Source organism: Equus przewalskii, chromosome 9 (assembly GCF_037783145.1).
Source record: "Equus przewalskii isolate Varuska chromosome 9, EquPr2, whole genome shotgun sequence".
Lineage (NCBI taxonomy): Eukaryota > Metazoa > Chordata > Mammalia > Perissodactyla > Equidae > Equus > Equus przewalskii.
This window is the reverse complement of record NC_091839.1, coordinates 66,729,346-66,749,273: the sequence shown is the minus strand read 5'-3', so window position 1 is coordinate 66,749,273 and position 19,928 is coordinate 66,729,346. Positions and strand designations below refer to the sequence as shown.

General features: G+C 40.2%; 1 protein-coding gene across 17 annotated transcripts in view; it reads left to right on the top strand.

The window, feature by feature from the left end:
• The window catches only part of FAM184A (family with sequence similarity 184 member A), a 135,172-nt gene that overhangs the window by 19,686 nt on the left and 95,558 nt on the right, over window positions 1-19,928 (top strand). The gene's annotated exons all lie outside the window — the stretch shown is intronic.

The following is a 19,928-nucleotide window of genomic DNA, read 5'->3' as shown; positions in this document are numbered from 1 at the left end:
TGACCAGAGTAAAGTAGGTGAACATTCTAACTAACAGATTAATTTAATCTGACAAATTTTAAATGTTTAATTATGGGCAACTTTTTCTGTTTGATTTTTCTGTTTTGGGTAGAATTTATATATCCTGTTTTCTTAGATAAACTATGCTAGTGCCTTCCAACTTCTTTTATAAGGTTTTTAGGAATAAAGAATAATGTTGACATAGTCTCTGGTTACAAATCTCTATAACATATTTGTCCAGGGGGTAAAGGGAAATTTCAGTCTTCTGAAACCCAGGAGTTAATGGATCTGTGTAGGTTTAGGTCTCTCATGGGCAGGTCTGGGCACCACAGTCCCAAAGCGATACGGCCCAGTGAGGCAGCAGTGCCATCATACAGTCAGAGGGGTCGTTCAGTGGGTTAGACCCCAGTTTGAATTTCAGCTTCACCAATTACTAGTGTGTGACCTTTAGTGTTTTAACTTCTCAGAGCCTCAGTCTCCTCGTCTGTAAAATGAGAATAACAAAGCCCATCTTATAGAGTTATTGTAAAGATTAAATGAGATAATCTGTGTAGGAGAGGTGGTGAATACATGTCCATTTCTGCCCACTCTCCAGGCCCCTCCCCCTTGGTTCAGCCTCTGCTGACAAAGTCTCTAACAATTAAGTATGTTTTTTAAAGATTTTATTTTTTTTTAAAGATTTTATTTTTTTCCTTTTTCTCCCCAAAGCCCCCCGGTACATAGTTGTATATTCTTCGTTGTGGGTCCTTCTAGTTGTGGCATGTGGGACGCCGCCTCAGCGTGGTTTGATGAGCAGTGCCATGTCCGCGCCCAGGATTCGAACCAAGGAAACACTGGGCCGCTTGCAGCAGAGCGCGCAAACCCAACCACTCGGCCACGGGGCCAGCCCCTAAGTATGTTTTTGTATATATTGTCTCTTCTGATGGAGATATGGTCTACATGATTAGGGACCACAGCTCTTAAAAGTAAAGGTTGAACAGCAAATAAAATGCAGTCGTTTCTCCTTCTTTGAGTCAATTCTGTTCTAGCAGAATACAGGGTTATGTTCCTGAAACCCTTTGGTCACGTTTTCATCAACCGATCAAAACATAACCTTGTTTTAGGTGTTTAGTGACACCTTATTTAATACATATTGTTGATTCATCAACAGTGAACTCATGGCCAACAGCACTGTAACTCACTGTGAGTGTTAAATTTTGAGGTTACATATCAATTTCAGCAAGTAGGTGAATTTGGACATATGTAGTCCATGAATAATGAGGATCCACTGTATCTAAAAATGGATGCAGAACGTTGCGTTCATTTTGTTTAGCCCCTGCTTGGGTTGTCAGGGGCCTGTGTGACTATGACTCTTATTACCACCCTAAACACCCTCACACGAGTGTGACTTTGACTCTTATTATCTCCCTAAACACCATCAGATGAGAGGAGTGGGAGGGATCGTGGAGGCGGGAATAGTCATCTTTTGTATGAGTTGCCAGTCACCTGGCAGCCACCCTACAATCATAAACATGGGATAAAATTACAGTCAGATTCTCTCCTTGTATGTAAATTATCATCTTCATAATCTGTACTTGACTCTACCACATTGCCGTAGGTCAGAAAAAGGAATCAAATGTATAAATTATTCCATGCCCTAGGTTAGGAAAAGGAATAAAATGTATAAATTATTCCATGGCATAGAAAGAAATCTTTAAAAATATAATCTTGACTTATTTTAATTTAATTAAAATAAAGTCTTAATTTTTATGTTCATTATTTGCTTAAAGTATGTTTGCAGCTACCTCCTTCCCAGTAAGACTGTCATTGTGGGAGTTGGTTTTGTTAAAAGCCTTTGTCTAGGTACCTAAAGATAACTAGAAATCTTATACCCCCCGAGGCTACAGCACATTTGGTTGGATGTTTCTGGATTAACTTTATGCAACATACAGAAAACTTTTAAAAAACAATTTATTCAAATATAGAATGTCTTTGACAGATAATTAGTCTTACTGGTTTCTATCCTAACATAAACCTTCCTTAGATGACCCAGAAGAATGTATACTTTCAATGTTGTTAATCGTGCAGTATGTTCATATCTGTGCACACTTTGTCCCAATCCCCTGGTGATTATCAGAAGATAACTGGTGTAAAAGGAGCCCAGACAAGAGCACTCTATGGTTGTAAAGGAATTCGCAAAGTTAACTGGCCTAGAAAAAAAATAAGAATTTGATCTGAAGCATGGCCTGGCACTTTAGTATTGCTCTCTCTAGGACCCTACACATCTTTCGCCTTCAGTTCTGAGTCACCCTTGCTATTTGTTTTCTCTGTTTCTATTTCTGGATTGTGGAGGACTGCTAGAGAAAATTATGGGACTGGCTGTGGCAGAATAATCCCCCCAAGACGTCCACGCTCCTAATGCCTGGAGTCTGTGAATATGTTGCCTTACGTTTGCGGACATGGTGAAGTTACAGATCTTGAGATGGAGAGATTATCCTTGATTACCTGGATGGGGCAGTGTAATCACAGGGATCCTTCCGAGTGAAAGAGGGAGAGTCAATGTCAGAGTGATGGGATGTGGGAAGGACTTGACCAGACATTGCTGGTTTCTGAAGTTGGAAGGGACCAAGAGCTAAGGAATGCAGCTGGCCTCTAGAAGCTGGAAAAGGCAAAGAAATGAAGTCTCCCCAAGAGCCTCCAGATTGTAGCCCAAACTCTTTTTAGACTTCTGGTCTCAAGAATTATAAGATTAATAAATTTGTGTTGCTTTAAGCCACTAACTTTGTGATAAATTGTTATGGTAGCAACAGGAAACAAATGCATGGACTTATATGGTTCTCTCCAACATCATGTAATCCAGTTTTATCTGATCACTCAGTATTCCTGCACTGTCTCTGAATTGTCCACAGTTGTTTCCTCTCTTCTTTCTGTTTACACACTGTGTAGATAAGCTATTTTCTATTTTACTAAAACTACCAAGACTATCAAGCTTAAGTTGCTTGTCTACAAAGATTATAGGGTCGTTCATTCCTTGACAGAACTTTCTCCTGGTCCTGCCACCTTGACTCTTGAGTATGTGCTGTGTCTCTCTGTCTTAAATAGATCACTTGACAGGGACAGATGGGAATTAAGGAAACTAATTGGGAATCTCCAGTAATATAGTATTGGTGAGAATTATGAGGGCATGCATTAGGACTATGGTGGCTGAAAGAGAGTGGAGATTTGAGAAACCTCAAATCTGAGGGGCAGATTCAAGAAACATTTTGGAGATAAACTTGTCAAGACTCTGTGACAGTTCATTGTAGGGAAGATTGAGAATAACAGGTCTCTGTCACATAATGGGTACTCAAATATTGGTTAAATGAATGGTAAGTAAACGGATTTTAATGTCAACTGAGATAGACATATAGGAAGGACATCTATTGTTGTGTAACAGAATACTCCCAAATTTAGCATCTTAAAACAACAAACATTTATTATCTCACACAGTTTCTGAGGTTCAGGAATCCAGGTGTCACTTAGCTGGGAGGTTCTAGCTCAGGGCTTTTTGTGAGGCTGCAGTTAAGCTGAAGACTTGACTGGGGCTGGAGGCTCCACTTTTGAGTTCACTTATATGGCTGTTAGTGGGAGACTTTCATTCTTCTCCACTTGGGCTTCTCCGTGGCAAGTAATTCAAGAGGGTTGAGGGGGGAGAGAGAGACCAAGATAGAAGCTTATGGTATTTTCATAACATAATCTTAGAGTGACTGACATATCATCACCTTTGCTGTGTTCTCTTGGTTACACAGGCCAACCATGGTATAAATGAGGAGGTGACTACACAAAGATTGACTACCAGGAGACAGAGGTCTTTGGGGGCCATTTTGGAGGCTGGTTACCCCAGGTGAGAAGCAGAATTGATAGGAGAGATATAATGAGCTCACAGAGTTTGAGATGGCTACATATATCCAGGTATCAGAAGTATTTAGAAAACATTTGGATCTGTATCTTAAAGCAAAGGGAGAGACCAATACCAGAAATAGAAATTTTAAAGTTGTTAGTATATACGTAGTTATGAAACTCACGAGTGGGGGCCAGCCCCATGGCCTAGTGGTTAAAGTTGGATATGCTCTGCTTGGGCGGCCCAGGTTCACAGGTTCAGATCCTGGGCGCAAACCTATATTACTCATCAGCCATGCTGTGGTGGCGACCCACACACAAAATAGAGGAAGATTGGCAACAGATGTTAGCTCAGGACCAGTCTTCCTCCCCCACCCAAAAAAAATCATGAGTGGTTGGGGCCTTAAGCAGAGTAGGGAACATTTAAAATAGTTGCTGGGGGAGGGAGGAGAAAATAACTGACCAGAGACAAGCGAAAGGATCAGTAAGACGTGAGGTTGTCCCAAGAGCAAATTAGATGTGATGTTTGTTATCAATTTGAATGCTTCACAGTTTTCTGCAAAGTCTTATGCAGTCCTGTGGAGTGGACCATTGTTCACCAAATGGAGGAGAGAAGGGATGTTAAAGGATTAATCCAGGGTCTGAGTTTTGCCTGATAGGTGTAGCAGAAGAACTGGGGTTTAAGAGAGTTAAAGAGCTGCGGTAGAGAGTAGTTCAGTTAATCTGCCGTTAGTTATGTGCTGCATAGGGAAGGAGGTGAGGATGGAGCTAATAGATTAAGGAAATTTTAGGAATTGAGAAGACCAGTGGTGTGTATATAGATAATGCTCAGAGACTGAGGGATGACAGCAAGGAGTTGGAGCATGAGAGGGGACTGTATTAAGACTTATGAGGTGGAATAAGTTTTAACAAGGGTACAGTCTTGAGAATGTTTATAAGGGACTGAATGTTATTAGAGTTAGGAATCCCAAAGAACTATAAATCTGGTTCACGCATCTTTAAAATCTCCAAAGATAGAGGCAGAGTTGGAATAGAAGGGAAATTTGTGAGTTCCAGGCTTAAATCTACACTGAATGTGGGCTGTGATTTGGAGGCTGGTTTGTTACTGTGATGAGGCAGGTTGAGTGATAAAACTAAGTAACAGGACAAGTCATAAAGCAGGAGGTGTTTTTCATTATGGGTGAAAAAGAGTGACTTGGAACAATCACAGTATGTTTTTAAGCAACCGTTACATGCTGTTTTCTTACGATATTTAATTCTCACCATAGCCCCATGAGGCTGATGTTAGACTTCCTGAGGGAGCTGAGTATTAAAGGGGCTAAATGACTTGCTCTAGGCCGTGCTGCTAGAAGAGCTGGGATGTGAACTTGGATTTGTCTCACTGGGCCATGTGGCCCTTTGTAGAAGGCAGCACTGGGTGTCTGGGTGAATGCCCAAGTCAATTCTAGATCCCATGATGGGTTAGGTGCTACATAAACTATGGCTTCTGTTGGAAGAGAATCCGTATCTTTGGCTGAGAGGGACAGAAATGGGTTCTGAGGATGTAAGGAATAAGTTTTATTTGTGTGGGTGGCTGTGGGTGTGGATGTTTGGTTTGGTATTTAAATATCGACTCAGGGATTACAAGGAGTACGTAAGAAGGGGGTCCATGCTGGAGGAACCAGGGGATGAAGATGGATACTGGAATTTAACATGTATCCATTCTGCAGTCATATGGCTAAATAAGGTAGAATGTATGGTCTTAGACTGCAGAATCTTACTGTGCTTAAGTTTTTTTTAGTAGCAACTAGGAAATTATAGGTATTTAATACATGTTAAACAAGAGATGAGAATTTTTAAGAAAAATGTGGTGTATTTAAGTGAATTATTTGATCAAACCATCTTTTCTAACTTGATTATTTTGTTTATACAAAATTCCTACATAGTTTGGCATCCTAAAAATAATGAATGGAGTAAATGAAAATATCAAAATTCTCCTATTTACGGGTTGTATGGGATTCTTTTTTTAGGTTGTCACCTTTTTGTTGGTTGATACTTAATCTGAAATCTGAAAATGACATTTTATAAAATCTAGACGTCTTTTAGAAAAGTAGTGTAGAAGGTATTTAACAAAAGAAGAGGGATTGTGCCAAATATAGCCTCTAGGATTAGCATCTCTGCTGCATAGAACTTTGCCTGTTTTATGTATCCCTATATGGATAGTCATTCAGCAGCCATTTTGAGTAGCTAGTAAATAGTAGACACTGTGGGGGACCCACGTAAGTTGAGGAGCTTGTCTTTCAGGAGCTTGCAATCTAACAAATGTACAAGACAGAAAATACCTGAGACAAAGCAGTGTTGGGCAAGCCTCTTCATGTTTGTGTTATCTGAGTGAAACTCTGGCCAGCTCAGTAAGAGCGTTCTGGGTCCTTCCGTTGCCTCTGCTGAACACAACTGCTTTTATCACAGGTTGGGAGGCAGTGGAGCTGACCAGGCTTGTCCCCTGTGTGCCTGGTTACAGTTTTTTGGGATGGCCATATCAATAACAACAAAAACAGTTAAACCAAAAAGTGTATTGTGAACTGTCTCTGGCACTTTACATACATTGTTGTTTCTCATCATAACTTTATGAAGTAGATATTATTCTCTTCACTTTACAGAAAAAACCTGAGGCTTAGAGATGTTTAAAGTAACTTTCTTCCAGTTTTACAATTGTAAATAAGAAGACTAACCCTGGTCACCTCTCTCCAGCGTGTTTGGAATCCTGTGTAAAATCCACAGTCTGATGTGTTCAAAATGGTGAGACCAAATGTCTCTGCAGTCACATCTCCTCATAAAATCCTCTGTCTTCTTACTTTAATTGAAAACCTTACTGTCTCCCCAGGATACTGCTTTTTCTGTTGCCTTTGCAGGTGATCCCTACTCATTTTCACACGTCATCAACCAGAGGTCCTAGAGATAACATCTCTTTCTTCTAGCCCTCACCGCAACTTGGAAACCATCACTCCAAGACTCTTATGTAAATATAGTTCTTGAGATTCAGGCCAATGGGCTCTTCTGCACACACCTCTCCTTGTTGCTTCCGACACTCAACAGAGAGTCACCATCCGTCAGTGGCCCTCTAACATCCTGGTCTCATAGTTCTTGACCTTTTCAAATTCTGTGATCTTTACCTTTGCTCAAGCTCCTAGTACATTTCCTCTCAGTCTTAAATTCCAGAATAACCAGATGGAAGAGTCTCTGTAAATATCTGTTGGTTAAACGAATGAACTTCTCGACCAGCTCTCCCTTCTTTTTTCAGATTTTACCCATTCTCCAGTCCCTTTGGATCTTTTGGCCCTTCATTTTCTCCCTGTCCATCAGCCCTCTCTTCTTCACTTCATTCTTTGTCCATCCTAGAAAGCTTGGGCTATTACTCCAGCCACTGTCTTGCCATTGCCTATATCTGCCTTGCCCAGTGTTTTTCCACTGCACCTTCCAGAACCAGAAGGAGGATAATGTTGACCAGACGTACAGCTTGTTCACCCTTAATAAATGTCAGTAAAAAAGCAGAATCTCCGTGCAGACAACCCTGGGAGGGCGCAGCTGAGCAGGGTGAAAGCAGAAGTAACACTAGGTGGGAGATCCTTGGATGCCAAAGAGTTCCAGAAGGGAGCTCTGAATTGTAACCGAGATGATGATACCTGACTTTAACCGACTATCTTGTAAAAAGTCTAAATTTTCATGTAGAAGTGACTATACACTCAGAAGCAACAGGATTAAATTTTTCTCTGTCACATAGTTACAAAGATGCATAAAGAAAATGAAGTTCTTTCAGGAGAATGAAGGGCTTGATTAATTTGTGCTATGATTTGTGAGTGACCGATTTATACCTATTAAAGATAGTAGCAAGTTATAAAATAGACTCTATTTATAAAAATGCAATGGTTTGAAGAGTTTATATTAAGATTATATTTTGAACAAGAATAGTCTTTTGTTAAAAACAGTAAAATGTGCTTTTCTGGCAAAATAATACTTGTGGATGAGAGTAGATATATAAAATTTACTATAGTCAACTCTCATTGATAAAGCATTTATAATGATACACATCTGAAGCCCCAGTATAGAGCTTTGTTTACAATAAGTGCTGAATAATTCTTATGCCTGACAGAGTATTTACTTATCATAGTGATAATTGGGTGCATGGCATCTTGCTTCAAGTAATTATGTCTTTAGTCATGACCTAATTCAAACATAGATTAGAATAAAAGGATGAAAAAAACTGAAATAATTGCAGTAAGTGGAGAGGATGTTAGAAAGAAGCTTTTAAAACAAGTAATCTGGAAACCAAACCCCAGTAAATGGTTTTATTGGATGTGATGGTTTCTAAAGTTGAACTGTCAAAATAAATGTAGAAATTAACAGTAGACATTTGTCATTGGCAAAAAATTATTTGGGAATGAATGTTTCAATAAAGGGGAAGAAAAACGTGGAATATAGTCATTAAAGTGAGGGGATGGCTGTGTTACCCAAGTGTACGTTCCAGTCATCTATTGCTGCCTTTCACAACACCCAGAAATCTTGTATAAAACAACAATGATTTTATTCTTAGAAATTCTTGAGTCAGAGATTCAGAGAAGAGACAGTGGGGATGCTTTGTCTGCTCTGTGATGTTTGGGTTTTCAGGTGGGTAGACTACAGTGGATGGGTATGACTTGATCAGCTGGGAGTTGAAACAACGGGTTGGAGAATCCATTTCCAACAAGACTTCTTTGCTCATTTGGCGCTGGACTGGGAGGGCTTGAGCACTGGGCTTGGCTGGGGCAGTTGACTAGAGGGCCTGCGTGTCCTCTCCATGTAGCTTGGGCTTTTCACAGCCTGGCAGCATCTGGAGACAGTCTTCCAGAGACTGAGAAAGAAGCTGCAAGGCTCAAAATCATTCAGTATCACTTTTGCCTCATTCTGTTGGTTACAAGTGAACCGTTAAGGCCAGCCTGGATTTAAGAGGAGGAGAATTGGACTCTCCTTCTTGATGGGGAGTGGCAAGGTGGCATTGCAGAAGAGCATTGGGATGGGAAATATTATTGTGACCATTTTGGGAAAATACAGTTGCCAAAACATACGCTTTCTGAAACGGGAAAAAAATAAACCAGTATTTACAGGTTTTTCAGTGATTTAGCCACAAACTTTTAAGGGAGTCAAAAAAAAAAAAAAAAGAAAGAGGGGCCGGCCTGGTGGCACAGCAGTTAAGTTTGCACATTCGGCTTCAGCGGCCTGGGGTTTGCCAGTTCGGATCCTGGGTGCGGGCCTATGCACTGCTTGTCAAGCCATGCTGTGGCAGGCATCCCACATATAAAGTGGAGGAAGATGGGCACAGATGTTAGCTCAGGGCCAGTCTTCCTCAGCAAAAAGAGGAGGATTGGCAGCAGATGTTAGCTCAGGGCTAATCTTCCTCAAAAATAAATAAATAAATAAATAAATAAATGAATGAATGAATGAATGAATGAGTGAGTTGGTAACCTAATGTGCATTATTAGGAATGAGTTCTTCCTGCTATTTTAAAGACAAATATAGAATCTCCAGATTAGCAGAGATACTTCCCCTCAGCATTTAACAAAGACATTATTAGATATATGGTAATATATGGTAATGAGAAGGGCTCTTTTATTAGAAGCATAGGAGAAAGTTAGAACTAGCACTGAAACTTACACTTTGGATGTTGTCATTGCTTAACCATTTGCCAGGCTTTTACCTATTGGGACAATAAGCAAGAGGACCATAATTTCAAGGCCTTTGGAGATTACTTCCAAGATTTTTGATCTTTGCTTCAGGTGGTAATAGTGTATATGTGTGTTTTGGGGCAGCAGCAGCCTTTATTGGATTCAAGTTATGCTACATTAATTTTTAACAATATTATCAAAGAAATTTCTCAGCCTGATTAAGCTCTTATTTCTGTCCTCTCAGGCCCTTTGAGAGGGGGCAGACTGACATAAGTAGTGGTTGTATCAGGAAGGAAGAAACCCAAATCTTTAGCACACTAGTGAGTGCCCCCCAGACCAGGCTTATATAAGACATAGTCCCATCTAGTGGGGTTCACAGGGCTTAGTGATCTTGTGGTTGGAGTACTGAATATTTATGAGAGTTGAGCTCTTCTGATTTTGTCTCTTGGCTTCATTTTATCATAATTTAAATGCTCAGCATGTGTGAGTGCCCAAATTTACATCACTTTGGAAAGGAAGGAAATTCTTAGTCGATTATGTGAGTAGCTTTAGTGGGGAGATATTTGAAGATTTTAGTGGTGGAGCTGATAAACTAAATGCATGGTAGAACCGTGATTCAGTAGCCAGTTATTTTGATGCCCACTGCCAAATGATGCCCTTGAATAAGACAAGAGATGTATTCCTGAGCAAAAAATGTTGCTGTGGGGTGGTAGAACCCTAAATCAATTTTAGGAAGCTTCTGTCCATTTCATCTTTTAAGACAGTCATCTGTACCTGGATGTCTGCCATCACCTCAAATGCCACATGTCCAAAATTGAATTAATCATCTTCTCCATCAGATATCTCCCACATGCCAAAGAATAAATAAATACACCGAAAAAATCTAGTTTCCTGTCTCAACTCTAGCATTTCTGTCTGACCCTACCCTCCTTTTAGAGTGGAACTTTGGAGTTAAATGTTCCTCTTCTCTCTTTTTTCTTTTAAATATTTTTGTTTCTTTCAGATTTTCCTTTTCATTTGCATTCCCCCAGGTAGGAATTGATGTAGACCTTGTTTTTGTAGTCTTCTGACTTTCATATTTTCCCTGTTTCAGTTTGTCTTGCTTAGTGCTATGGCACTATAAATAAGTGTGAACCCCCGCATCAGTACTCATTTTGTTGTTTACTAGACCAAATCTAAACTCCTCTGCATGTTTTTTACTTGTTTGCCTAATTGTTTGTGGGGTTAAGGGGCTTCCAGGGCTTAAGCATCTGTGTTAGTCGGGATTCTCCAGAGAAAGAGAGCCAGAAGGAGATACACATATGTGTATATCTATACTCATATGTATATGTCTATATGATATATATGTATATATGTTTATATTGTATATGTTATATATAATATATTTATGTTATGTATATATTAGATAGATATAATATAGCTTGTTAAACTAGTTAAACAAGGAGGCCGTTAGGCTGAGGCGTCTAATGCCGTGGCGGCCTACATAAGCAAACCAAAATCTAAGCCTGTAAATGCTCGAGGTTACGAAATCTAAACTTAAGGACAACTAGTCACAAACAGCCAACCAGGCTTTAAGCTACCCCCAGTCAATGGTTTTCTTGGTTCTCCTCTACTTCTTTTCTGTACAAGTCTCTCCCCAGCTCCTTTTGGTGGGACGTTCCCAACCACTTTCAGTTTGGCACTGCCCAATTCATCGCGATTTTTACACAAATAAACTCTTAAAATTTTAAATATGCCCCAGTTTACTTTTAGCAATATATAGTAAGATATATAAATGTGATTTATTATAGGGTCTTGGCTCACATGGTTATGGAGGCTGAAAAGTCCCAAGGTCTGTAGTTAGCAAGCTGGAGCCCCCGGAGAGCTGGTGGTGCAGCTCCAGTTCCAGAGCAGGAGACCAGCATTCCAGCTCAGACAGGACAAAGAAGTCCCCTCTTACTTAGCCTTTTTTGCTCTATTTAGGTCTTCCTTTGATTCGATGAGGGTCACCCACGTTAGGGAGGGCACTCTGCCTAACTCAGTCTACTGATTCAAATGTAATCTCGTGCAGAAACCCCCTCACCAGACACACCCAGAATAACGTTTGACCAAATGTCTGGTTACTCCATGGCCCAGCCAAGTTGACACATAAAATCAACCATCACAGAACTGCAACTGGAAAATGTTTTCTGCCATCATTGCTTTTACTCACTTATAAGTCAAATGGCAGACAGACTCCAGACTATAGTGAGAAACTGGGGGGAAGAGAAAGCAACTGGGCTAGCATTCAGTAATGCCACGGAGAAAGGTCTGTAGGGCTTGTAGCCTAAGATGTACTAGGGAGGATATGGAGAGGACCAGAGAGGCATAGAGGAGGCTGGAGTCAAAGGGAGAGGTGGTTTGGAATGTGAAAAAATTAGGAAGAACTTTGGAAATGTGGAATGTGAGACTGGGAAATGGAAAAGGGAATTGAGAGAGAGGGAAAAGCTGAAGTCTACTGAGGTATGGCTGACAGAGGCTCCTGGGGTGAGAGCAGGGCCACGTGAGGTAAAGCTGAATATGTCTTGTCAGGGTGGGAGCAGGAACATGATAAAGACCAGGCCTCGGAGAGGAAGTGGAGACTGCAGACTTCACAGGAGGAAGAGTAGGCCTATTAGGCAAAGGGCATGGCTTTTGGTGAGGTAACCAGGAGCTGAAAAGTAGAAGGAGCCCATAAAAACCACACCCGCTGCAGAGAGTAACAGAAGGTGAAAAAGCATGTCATCATGCCAAAAGAAATGCAGAATATGAGATATAATGCCAGAGATTTGTATTATCTGTGCCATGTATACTTTCAAAGAATCAGGTTGCTGTCACTTGTCATTGGGAAATGCAAGTCAAAACCACAATGCAATACCACTTCACACCCCGTAGGATGGCTAGAATTAAAAAAAAGGACAATAAAGTATTAGTGAAGATGTGAAGAAATTGGAGCCTCATACATTGCTGGTGGGATTGTAAAATGTTGCAGTCACTATGGAAAACAGTTTTTCAGTTTCTCGGTAGGTTAACAGACACAGAGTTACCATCAGTTCTATTCTTAGGTATATACCCAAGAAAACTGAAAATGTGTCCACATCAAACTTGTACACGGATGTTCATAGCAGCAGTACTTAGAATAGCTAAGTGGAAACAACTCAAATGTCCATCAACTGATGAAGGGGCAAACAAAACGTGGTATATCCATATAATGGAATATTAAGTACTGATACGTGCTAAAACATAGATGAACCTTGAAAATGTAAGTGAAAGAAGCCAAACACAAAAGGCCACATGTTGTGTGATTCCGTTTCTCTGAAACGTCCAGAATAGGCAAACCCATACAGACAGAAAGCAGATCAGCTGTTGCTGGGGGCTGGGTGGAGGGGGGAACGAGAGTAACTGCTGATGGTTATGGGTTTCTTTTTGGAGTGATAAAGATGTTCTGGAATTAGATAGGGTAATGTTTATACCACCCTGTGAATATACTCAAAAACACTGAATTGCGCACTTTAAAATAGTAAATTTATGGTATGTAAATTATATCTCAAAGCTGTTATTGTAAAAAAAAAACAAAGAGTTGTCACAATGTTCAGTCACTCAAGGCTCAAAACAAGAGCGTTCCTGAGGATAGGGCCTATAAGACAAGGAGTCTGTGTGAATTCCTCTGCCTGCTTTACTCTTATCCTAAACAATAATATATGGTGTCACAGATTTGATGAGCCACTTGTGTTATTTCTAGTCACCATTAAAATAAATATATTGATTAAAGTCACCTCCTGTGCCGCACTTTGGGAAAATCTGGATTATTTTATATAATTGCCAAGCTCGCATGCTTTATTTTATTGTAATTCACTCATTTACCTTAGCTTCCTTTTCAGGGTTGCATACAGTATTTTCTTTAAACATTTCTGTAAAAAAAAGTAGAGATGGGATAGTAGAAAGAGGACTGTTTGGGGTTTTTTTTGGTTTTGGTCTTAAATGTGAATTTTTTCTCTAAAGAATTTGAATATTGACAACTTTAAAGCTCTTTCCTAGAATTTCATTACCTTTCCTAACTTCACATCCTTTCAGAATGGCTCTGAGATTTTCTCAGTAGGGAGTGCATCATAATATTCGTCTCATTAAACTGTATGTAGTTCCTGCTGAGAAGTAGATTAGGGCCTGAAAATGTTTATCACCGTAGGAAACAACAGAAAAAATATTTCAAAAACACAGAGTAACTTCTCTTAGAATTCAATTTGGGATACTACTGTTATGTTTCAGAATTTTTATTATAAAACTGGGTGGCATAGAATTTCTTCTTTTTAATTACTGAGTTAATTTTACAGGCCCTTATTTTTGCATTTAGTAAAGCAGTAGGTGGTTCTCAATCTTTTTTCCACTCAGTCACTCCCCTTGGTGGGTATGTGGATGACCGTCAGAAATGGGGAGGGGAATGAGTGTGTAGTTTTTTAAAAGGCCACTTGGTGATTCTTATACTGTGTCTTACCCTTACATCAAAATGAGAATGTCTGCTATAGTGATCAAAAGCTATTAGTGGGAGTATAATATCCTCCTGGTTGTTGAGCAGAAAAATGCGTAAGCACAATTATCCTTAAAGAAGGCTAGAGAAGCCCAGGTCTATGTGAAACAGCAGGTCACAGTCAAGGGGGACAACATGAGTAATCTCTGTTAGTAGGTCTGCAAGTCCCCTGTAACTCCTAAGGTATGAGCCCTGGTTAAAGATAGAATGAAATTTGTAGAGATACATAACATCCTTGACAGACTAAACAACTGGGAGAGAGTCTCTTTCCTCTCACTTCAAATAACGTTACCAGATTCTCTTCTCTGTATGACCGCCTAAATACCTCTTCAGTCAGGTCTCATTGCTCCCGCCAAGGTTCGCGTTAGGAACCTCAGGCTGTTTCCTGAGTTAGTTTGATGCACTTTGACTGTGCATCTTTAGTCTCACCCCATCCAATATATCCTCCACAATGCAGCCAGAATTCTAATCTCTAAAATGCAAGTCAGATCAAGTCATTTCTCTGCTTAAAACCCTTCACTGGTTTTCCATTACCTACGAAGAAAGGTATGTTTATTGAATTCCGTAAAAGGTCCTGGTACCTTGACCTTTGATTGATTCATTATACCGGGATACTTCCTTTAAGAAAACTCAATAGATACAAATTCAGATGCCTCATGAGTTTTGTACAAAGTCTCTTTCAACATAGCCTGAGTGATACTGGTCTCCCTCAGCTAGCGCTGGGATGTTTGCTGATTCATTTAGTTTAAGTGGCTTGAGGCTTAGCTCAGGAATGGGGACCAGATCAGGTACAATTTTGAAAGCCACAAAAAGGATTTTGGCTTTTTTTTTTTCTGTGTGCATGTGATGGAAAACTATTAGAGGGTAGTAAGCAAGGGTTATGTTGTGATTTCTATTTTGAGATGGCCACTTTGGCCATTGAGTGAGGATGGGTTGCAGCACAGCGTAAGTGGAAGCAGGGAGATCAGCTGGGAGAGCACTGCAGTGGTCCTGGCCCTGGAGCCAGAGATGACGGTGGCCTGCTCTAGGATCTTCGCAGTGGATATGGAGAGAAGTGCAGAGGTTCTTGATACAATTTGGAAGGATAACTGGTAGTACCTAATAATGGCTTCATGTGGGAGGAGAGGAAAAGAATAGCAGGAAGAACTCTTAGGTGACACATTTGTATATTTTCATTCTTTAACAGCATATTTAGGTGTAAAAGGAGAAAATTAGAATATGAGTGTCTGTATCCAAAACAGATCATTAAAGTTATTTTAAGCCTTTGAATTATGCTTGAGTTAGGTGGTTAACATTAGGGATTGGAGGGGAATATGCACTTGGAGAATATAGGCTAGTCAGGGGCTGACGTACTAGAGCCGCTATCTGAGAGACTGCTGTCGGACCTCAGGAGATACTCAGGGAGTCCACATCTCGGCTCAGGACCTGAGTCTCCTGCTTAGATACTGGTGTCTGGGAACCTGGGCCTCTGGTGGCCACTGGCTCCAAAGGTTCTGACATTTCAAGGAGGGTATCTCACCACGTTCAACCAGAGTCTGCAGAGCTTAGTGTGTGTTGCATAGAGTAGTCTTTTCCCAGTCCTATCAGACTCACCTCATTAAATTTTGCCGACATCCAAGCTCTTATTTAGAAGCCTATTTATTTGAGTCCTGTGATCAAACAAGATAACACTTTATAGCCTTCCCATTCTACTCCACCTCTCGGTCCAATGGCAGGATATCCTTACATAAAAGTTCTTAGTCCTGTGGATCCTGTGATATACCAGATAATTGTCATAGTGACATTGGCTCTTAATATCTGTTCTGCATTCCTGGCCATTCAGAGGCACAGTTTCGGGGTATGTAAGAGCAGGGCTTGGGTCTGATACGGCCTCTCCCAAATACTGGAGAAATGCCAAAGATAATGGCTTCACTTACTTTATATGGCACAGGGAATTCATGCTTTTGATGTACTTGCCTCTTGAAGACAGAGGCAGGAAGGTCATAGAAGAATGGTAGGCATAGAAGAAGCCCAGGCAGGGAGCCATTCTACCATGACCTTCCTGCCTGGGCTTCTTCCCAGTCAGCTGCTGGAACGTTACATTGGCCCCATCTTCCTTTTTCCTGGTTGAGGACACTTTACTGTCTATCCTGTTTCAACAGCATAGGATCTTGAAATATTATTATCCTCCTGTTTTGTTTATCTGATATAGAATCTAAGGCATGGGTAAAAATATTGGTTGACAGTTCACTAACACTGCCCAATAGATATTTACATGTAAGATATCTTATATATCCAGTTCTTGCAAAGACACTAAATATAGGATAATATATATATGGGGATGGAATTGTGTTATGTCACTTTAAATAGTATTATAGGAACCACATATGTGGATCTCCCTAGGCTTCAAATGCTGGTTGGAACAGAGATGATGCTATGGTAGATTTTAAAAATATTTTTACATGGTCTTACAGTTTCAGTTTTGCAGTATTGATCAGCATAATTATATATCATGCATCCCTCTGGCTGAATTTCCTTTGAGAAGAAAATTAGAAATGGAGAATAGCAATAATACTGACAGGAAATTGGACGGGTATGATAAAAATTATTGTGCATATTTCGATAGTTTTTTATTTGGTGAGCATAACAATTACTGAAAAATTGTCTGTTCATCTGAGGATCAACATGGTGCAGTTAACTTTCCAAAGTATACCTTTTCCATCATGGACACAACTGTTTTTCTTACTTCTCAGATTACAAATACTGGTGTGATTTTTCATTCTTCTTTGTACTTTCTTCCCTATATCCAATCTCTTATTAAATTTCATTATAATGAGAAGGAGGCAAAAAGAAAAAAAGATAACAGTTGTAATAAGATAAAGAATGACATGCTTTTTCCTTTTTTCTTTGTTTTTATCTATTTTCCAAATTTTCTACAAAGACAAAGATTACTTTAGTAATCAGAAAATATGTAAAACTTCCTTAAAAGATAGTTTTTGATAACTGCATGTGACAAAAGGAGGACATTCCAGGGAGAACACTAATATTGGCAAAGGTGCAGAGAAATAAAAGCATAATTAGTTATGAAATATTATTGTACTTCCCTAATCCAGATTTTTGCAGTATAAATATTTTAAAAAACAATTGTCTTAATGGTATTTGAGAAGATAGTTTGAGTTGAACATGAAAATATAGGAAATCTTTGTTACTGCAGCTTTGGGTATTTGCTGCTCTCATTACTGAATTCATTGTGGTGCCTTATGTGTCATCTGTGTGTGAGGATGGCAGGCATCTGATCTCTTTAGCCATTCTGGTAGCCTCCGCCACATTCCCTCTCCACTACTCTTCTGCCTCCTCCAACTCTGAGGGGCAGTCACCAAGAACACAAGTCTCCTGTTTGGTTAAGTCGTTGCCCTACTGTTGCTTTGTGGGTGATTCTTCTGGTGAGATAGGGTGTGGGGAGGAAGGGAGTAATGCCAGAGTGACTTTCTGAAGGGCCTGCATGTGACCTGGGTCAGAGCGAGCCCTGGATGATGCTCATGTAAGCTGCTCAGCAGCCAGGAGCAGGAGGGAAAACTAGAAGCCAGTAAGTGTTTAACAAAAAGAGGCTAGTTCCTGTTAGGGTCCCTTTCCTTGATATGATTAGAAGACTAGAACAACAAAAAAGCAAAGATGTGTTCAGAAACTCATGGAAAGTTAGTTATAGCCTTTTGTTTTGGTGGGCGGGAGAGAGGAACAAGTCTTCCTTTTCTCTTAATTTATTTTTATCAATATAGCAAGGGTTTCCCAGCTTCTTTGTAATTAGGAGCTAATTTTCTTTTTCAAAGGTCTTTGATATGGTTGTTTGGCCATAAAGCCATGGACTAGATGAGTAGATGAAAGAAGGAATGTGACTTCTGGTTTCACTTCCCTTCCTCTTGAGAATATATCAGTAATTCTTGGAATGGATGGAGGGGCAGGAATTGGTTGGAGAACCCATAGGGCTTTGAGAGCAAGCAACCATCATAGTATTTTAGATTAGAAGAGATCGTTAGAATCGTGGTCCTTGTGAACCCCTTTTCTATCTCGACATGCATGATGGATGATGTTCACCTATGTAATATACCTCAATGTACAGAGCCAAGTTCAGACCAACTCCATTAAATTTTGAGAGAAAATAAAGCTTTGTAATTCCTATTCACTGCACACATTAAGGATATCAGTATTTGTCCCTCTAGAAATTACAACATAGATGAGATAAACCAAGAATTGTACACAGTTCCCAGAGTATGGACCATAACACTTTCTTTTTCTCTACATTTGCATGATTTGGGGCATGTAAGTCACATCTCTAGGACCTATGTAAATAGAATTTTCTTGATTTCCCTTTCAGATTTTGCATTCTGCAAATTTGCCAAATTAATTTATTAGGTCTAATAGTTTTTTGTGGATTCTTTGGGATTTTTTACCTATATAATTGTGTCATTTGTGAATAATGATAGTTTTACTTTTTCCTTTCCAAGTTAGATGCCTTACGTTTCTTTTTCTTGCTTAATTGCTCTGGCTGGACTTCTAGTACAATGTTAAATAGCAGTGGTAAAAATGAACTTTCCTAAGTTTTGTCAATTTTGTTGATCATTTCAGAGAACCAACTTTTGGTTTTGTTGATTCTCTCTATTGTTTTCTATTCTCTATTTAATTTCTCTCCACTCTAATCTTTAATATTTCCTTCCATCTGCTAGCTTTGGGTTTAGTTTATGCTTCTTTTTCAGGTTGTTTGAGATATAAATTTAGGTTATTGATTTGAGATCTTTCTTTTTCAATGTGGTTTATAGCAACTGCTCACCTCTACCATTATAGTGGGAGAGCAATTATAGACAATATGTAAATGAATGGGAATGGCTGAGTCTCGTTATGCAAACAGGCTTCAAACCTAGTTTGTCAATCAGTTTCAGCTGCATCCTACAAATTTTGATATTTCTTGTTTTCCTTTTCATTCAATGGCATCCTGCCCCTTCCCCAAAGGGCTGCACTCTTTTCTCTTCCCCAAGCCTCAATTGGTTATCACGTGTGCCCTGGGCTAGGGAGGTGGGCTGGGGTAGGAAACAGGGTTTGTTGCCCTTGCCCCAGTAATTATGGCTTTTATTCCTTAGGTGAGAAAATCTGGGTAGGGTTTTGTGCTTTTTCTGTGAGGCTGGCTGGCCTGTCGCACTGAGGGAGGCTTTCTCTAGTCTCCTGCTCTGTCTCCAGTCTTTCTTGTGGTCACCCACTGAGGTCACGGCAAAGAGACTGTGAGAATGCCCACTCCCCTGTGTCTGCAGCATCCATGGGTTCTGTATTCTCACACTTGCCCATTGTTGTGTTTGTCAAATTAACATTTGTTAAGTAAGGCCTTGGGATGATGGATGGTTCAATAAAAGACCGCAAGGGAATTGAAATAGGTTGATTATTCACAGGTCCTGGAGGAGGTACACAGCGCTTCTCAAGGTTGCCACGAGGGAAGGTCAAGGCAAGGTGCAGGCAGAGAGATCTGGGCAAGGCCTGGGGCGCATGTCTCTATTAGTGTCTAACGGGTGGAGTGCTTTGGGGTTCCCAGGCTAAGGCCAGATTGATCAATTCAAACCAACAAGAGCAAGGGTTTTGGTAAGTTTCTAGGGGGTCTTAGGGGCACAAGGAGAAGGCCCTGGGAGGCGGGGGGAGATGATGATCACAAGGGCATTCGGGGGAGTCATATCAGGAACTTTCATTTACTTTTGACTCTGGGGCTGTCATCTGGGGCCTGCATGCTCCATGGGGGTGCTGGTGTCAGTTCAAGGCCCCCTGCAGGCTGCTTGGCCAGACAAAATGGATACTGAGGCAACAGTATTATCAGGTAGTTTAGCTAAACCCATGCTCTACCTTTAACAATTTAT